This window comes from Halichoerus grypus, chromosome 13, assembly GCF_964656455.1.
Source record: "Halichoerus grypus chromosome 13, mHalGry1.hap1.1, whole genome shotgun sequence".
In the NCBI taxonomy this organism is placed as follows: Eukaryota; Metazoa; Chordata; class Mammalia; order Carnivora; family Phocidae; genus Halichoerus; species Halichoerus grypus.
The window spans coordinates 70,402,143-70,407,785 of record NC_135724.1 but is presented as its reverse complement, the minus strand read 5'-3'; the positions used below and the strand labels follow the sequence as shown (position 1 = coordinate 70,407,785).

General features: G+C 45.9%; 1 non-coding gene across 1 annotated transcript; it reads right to left on the bottom strand.

Annotated features, from left to right (window-relative positions):
* Nucleotides 1-255: 255 nt before the first annotated feature.
* Nucleotides 256-361, bottom strand: LOC118542740 (U6 spliceosomal RNA). The gene has a single exon (XR_004920745.2). It is a non-coding gene; the product is annotated as a U6 spliceosomal RNA (small nuclear RNA).
* Nucleotides 362-5,643: the final 5,282 nt, after the last annotated feature.

Sequence of the window (5,643 nt, the reverse complement as noted above, 5' to 3'; positions counted from 1 at the left end):
TGGCCACCATTCCCATGATCGAAATGACAACATTTCCATCACCCGCAGAGAAATCCCCCTTCCCACCAGCGGTCAGGCCAGGGTCCCCCTGCACTCAGCCCTCTGTGGTCCCCAGTTACCTCCTGTCTGCAGTGAGTTCCCTACTGTGCACATTTCACAGGGACTGAACCCCAGAACAGGTGCCCTGGTCAGCGCTCCATTCACCGGCCTGAGGAGCGTGTGCATTGCTGTGGGGACATCAGCTCCGCCATCGGGAAATATGCGGATCGCTTCAGGTATGTACACGTCACCCTTGCGCGGAGGCCTTGCTAATCTATCCGTAAGGTTCTAATTTTAATACATAGGACGTTGAAATGAGCATAATTTATTTTGCCATATTGGTCTTCTTGTCACTTTGTAATCTGTACATTTGTGCGTGCTCCCATTTTGTTCAATGCATTAGCCAGTGGTTGTTTATTGTGTTATGAAAATTATGTGTTAATTAGACCATTTTTCAAATTTTTGTCTCATGCATTTTTGCTTTACTTATGGTGGGAGGTCGGCTGTGCGTCCTTTCCCTTTTCCCTATTCCCCTGTGCAGACGCTAAATGTCTCCTTCTCCCTCTTTCCCCATCGCTGAGGTGTTCCCAGGGCTCCCCTCCTCACGTTCTCACCCCATCTGCCCACAGCACAGCCTCTGAGTCCCCCTGTGTCCCTCCTGCTCGCCCTGGATGCCCGTCCTGTGGTCAGGGCTCGGGTCTCCCCCCTGGCTGTCCTGTGGCTTCACACTCAGGGACTCTCTCCTCAGATGGTGGTTCAGGCCGCTGCTCCTTCCCCTACTGTCTCCCACAGACTTCTCTGGAACTGACTTTTCTTTCCTCTGAAGCTCATGGCTTGTGGTCTGAGCCTGGGAGCCAGGGAGTCTGGATTCAGTCATTAGTGTTCTATTTATTTGATAATTTACTTTCATACGGGTTGTGTGAAGTTGGTACATAATCTGTCTCACGTGTTAATAGGGTGTGAGTCTTGCATACTTTCCTCTGTCTTCTTAATTGTGCAGGTGTTTTTAAGAGACATAATGGGTTTTTCAAATTTTCTTGATGACTATCACCTCAGCTACTCAGATTTTTTCATGAAAAATTTGTTTAAGGGAAAAAAAGAATCATAATGAAGACCACTGTTAAATACAGATACTTATAAAATTAATTACTTTATTTCCTTTTTTACTTGCATCTAACATAGATATAAATGGGAAAATGATTGGACATAGATAATTGCTATGACATTTTTCAATCAATATTTCTCTGCAGTTTCTTACAAATACATTCAATAAATGTGGCTAAAATCACAGGAAGACAGTAGGGAGAAGGAGGCAGGTTTTCCGGTGACGGGATGAAATACATTAGGTACAGGGGTCCCGGAACGACCCTGAGGGGTGTGCTTGGGGAGGTACAGGGAGAGGCTACCCCAGGTGACATCACACAGAGGAAACTTGATCTGCAGCAAACAAGGGGATCAGGGGAAGAATTTCCCAAGCTGTGGCTCCCTGAGGGGGGTGAGCAGGTGCCATTATTCAGGGTTAGGATGACCGGTCACAAAGGGGAGTTCTGTCATCCCAGGTAAAGGTGGGCACAAGGTCGTGCAGGGGGACTGAGAACACCAGCTGTGCTGTGTCCTGTGGTGGGTTCCTGAAGCTTGTGCTCCTCCCAGGGCCGAGAGTTAACATTATAAGAGGCAGAGTCACCGGAGGACACGCCATGGTCCTTCTGCGCAGGACGAGTTGGTGCAGGAGCTGAAATCCATCACGGCTGCGGGACCATTCGTGCTGTTTGCCTCTGAAATGTAAGGTTAACATTCCTGTGAAGAAGAAGCGGTGTCCGTGGGAGTCTTGCTGGTGATGCTTTAACCTCAGTAACCCTGTGGGGAATGGTTTCATCCTGCAAAAAGATCTCAAGAAGGTGTGTTCAGTTAGTCTTCACTTTTGACACAGCCCTGGGAGTTTACCACCGAGTTATTGTCTCTGATGTGGTTACACTATGTCCTGGTCTGGTAGAGACTGCAGAATTTCCATTCCCATTGTTCCCTTAAAATCCTTACGTAATGTGGTTGTTGCATTTCTTTGTTCAAACACTTCCTAGGAGGTTTGGGAAGATGGGTGTTGGGCAAGTAGAAAATGCAGGGCGCAGATCATGGAAAAAAGCTGGAGGCCTAAGATGACAGCTTTTAGGTCAGGAGAGATGTCTCTCCTTTTTTCTTTTTTTTCCCTTCTTTTTACAGGGTCCCCTAATTGTTCTGGTTATAGCAGGTTCAAGGTATTTAGTTTAAATGTTTCACTGATAAGATAATTCAGGAAAATCTTTAGAAATATGTGAAAGTTTCCATTATTTCAGTAGTAATTAAAATAATAGGGCACCTGGGTGGTTCAGTCGGTTAAGCATCTGCCTTCGGCTCAGGTCATGTATCCAAGGTCCTGAGATCAAGCCCAGCATCAGGCTCCCTGCTCAGTGGGGAGCTTCCTTCTCCCCCACCCTCTGCCGGCCTCTCTGCCTACTTGTGCTCTCTCTGACAAATACATAAATAAATTTTTAAAAAATAAGGTAAATTAAAACTATAATTATTTTCATAAGTTAAAATTAATGAAAAGGATACTAGTAATATTACCAACCAATAAAAATGCTCATGTTACTGGACAGAGGACTGGTTCTGAACTCATGTTGGGTTGTTCACCACTGGAAAATCAATACTCAAGAGGCAAATGGTGGCAAAAGAAGGTGTTTTTTTCAGGAAGCCAGCACCCTGCGAAGATGGTGGACAAACACGTCAAAGCCCACCTTCCCCGTCCAGGTGCCGCCCGAGGGTGTTCCAGGGGGAGGTGCAGGCGAGGCTGGGGGCTCTGTGCAGGAGAAGCAGGTGCTCAGGCTGTCAGTCCTGTGTGGACATGACCATGAACAGACTTGCTGGTATCCATGACAGCGGCTTCCAATGTGGTCAGACGTTACCCCTTCAAGCCAGCAGTCTACAAATGTCAAGGAAATTCAGGTAGATCTGCTATGGACCAAGGGACTTAGGTCACGAAACCCGGAGTGCGTAAGCTTGAAACAAGCTCACCTTTAAGACCAGTGGGAGTGCTGTTACACTGAGAGGAACCATCCTGAGATGTGTGCAATCTGTATGTTAAAGGAAATCATAAAGTTCCCTGAAGAATATGAAAGCACGTCTGAAAACATGGTGATCATCTGATTTTTGTCTTGAATAAGGAAACAAACTACAAATATGTCAACAGGTAGTAGGTGATTTCATGCAGCTCATCTTCTAGCTTCTATTTTCCTATTTGGAGTCTGGATGGAAGATACTTTGTAACTTCAATGAAATTGAGAGAAGCTTGGCCACATATTGCAGAAAAGAAAGGACATAACCATGCTTTACAGAGAAGGATGTGAGAAATGAAGGATCACACAGTGTCTGAACTAGGGACACCCTAGAGGGGGTCTCACGTATTCACAGGGCAGCAGTCAGCATGGCCACGTGCACCTGCAGTCACACTCAGCTGGAGGTTCAAGTGGAGAGAAAGCAACATGGCGGATTGGATGGGTGGGTGGGTTAGTGAGGTGAGTGGGACTAACCATGGTGCAGTTATAAAGGATGGATTACAATGATGATAATGGGATCCATGATTGTAATAAGTGAGGAGGAACAGGGATTTAAAGAAATGAAGAAATCAGCAGGGAAAGGGAGAGAGAAAAATGTACTTTCTCTCATGTTCACCAATATTCTCCTGCTCGTCCTCTCTTGAATAGAGGTGCTATTCCACCCACCCAGCCTCCTGCCTTGTCACCTTGACACCAAAGCAAAAGTAGAAAGAAATCACTTGTGATCATAGGTGAACAATTAAAGCAACAAATAACAGTGGGGCTCTCTTACCCTCTCAGCTAGGTTTGAGTCTCTTCCACGTGCCCCTCAGTGATGTGGCTTCCCCAGTCTTCTCACTCCACACGTTCTCCCCCAGTGACTCTGCTTCCCTCTTGATGCCCCATCCACCCCATTTGTTGATTGACAACAAGGACTCATGGATGACCTCACCTTCTTTTGCCAAGTAGTGACCCCAACTTTTCTATCTCCAAACAATTCTGGGTATGCTTGATACTTTTTGAAAAGAGTCAAATCAATTGTCTAATTTGTTATGAAAGCAACAGTTGTATTCACCTCAGCACCCAAAATAGACTCCCTGCATCAGGACTAGGGCTCCTCTCTCCCTCACCACATGACATGGGATCTATTTCCTTAACATATTTTAAAGCACACAATATTATATTATAAGCTAGAGAGGCTATGTTGTATCACAATTCTCTGAGGCTTATTTAGCCTGCAAAACTAAAATTTTATACTCACTGAACAGATATTTGCCATTTCCCCTACCCTAGTCCTGGCAACCACCCTTCTCTTCTCTGCTTCTGGGAGTTTCACTGTGAGGGTAATCAGGTAGGATTTGCCCTCAGGGCCTGGCTTATCCCACTTCGCATAATGTCCTCTAGATTTAACTTCCTCCTTTTTAAGGGTGAATAATTGTATGTATACACAGAGAAGAAGGACATAATAGCCTCTAGTCTTGGGTAAAGAAATCACAGGGTGCAGGTAGATGGTGGAGTAAATGCTAAGGAGAGGAGACACATGAAATTTCAAAGAAACTGAAGAATATGATTTAGTTGGATGAATTCCTGCTAATAGCTCACTTGACTAAGGGACTGTGAGATGATCACTTGTCCAAATGTGTTAAATACAGAGCTCAAAATCAACTCTGTGGTCCGTGGAAGTCCAGTCTCAACTCCTAAGCCCCAAATCCCACAAAGGTCCTGGCAGAAAATCTCATGATGCAGGAATGACGGGTGTGTGGGCTCCGTGTTCACAGGAGAGATGGTTCTGCCAGGGAGAAGTAGATGAAGGGAGGCAATATACGACTGATTACTTATGTGCTGCTTGGGAATTGTTCTAATCAAATACCTCACTCGTATTGATGATGGCTGTGGTGGGGGATGGGTGCAGTGTCCATTCTGTAGGATTTTGTGCAACATCAGATACGTCCACAGTACATATGTGTCTGTTCCTACCAGGCATGATGTACGTGAGTCCTGCTATTACGTGATAGTCCAATCTGCCAACATGTGTGTCCTCACTCTGACCAGGGGATGAAGCCCAGCTACTGCCAACAGACAGAGAAGCTGGTGTGGGGGCCATGGGAGGGGCAGGAGCTCAGGGGGGTCCAAGGACAGAAGAGTGATGAGGCCGGGGCACTGAGGACCAGGACAGGGGCCTCAGGTGGGTGTGCAGCTAGGCGTGACCACCTCACGAAAGGGCATCTCAGTGGGGCTAATGTGATATAGTTTCTGCAAAAGAACTTAGGAACACCTGAAGGATTTAAGCCATTGGTTGACTGTGTGAAAGTTCTGTGTGAATGCTATGAGGAGAGAGGACCTGAGGGCAACAGGGGTTTATTTACTGCATTCTTTACTAAAGACCTTGCATTCTTTACTGAAGATCCTGGATCATTTCCAAAAGATCCAGCAACAAGTCTGGGGACATTTGCTGAGTTGATACAAGTGTATATGAAGGGGAGTTTGAGCAAATGTGAGTTTCTAGTCTGGTCTAAAGAGGCAGTCAAAATATCTG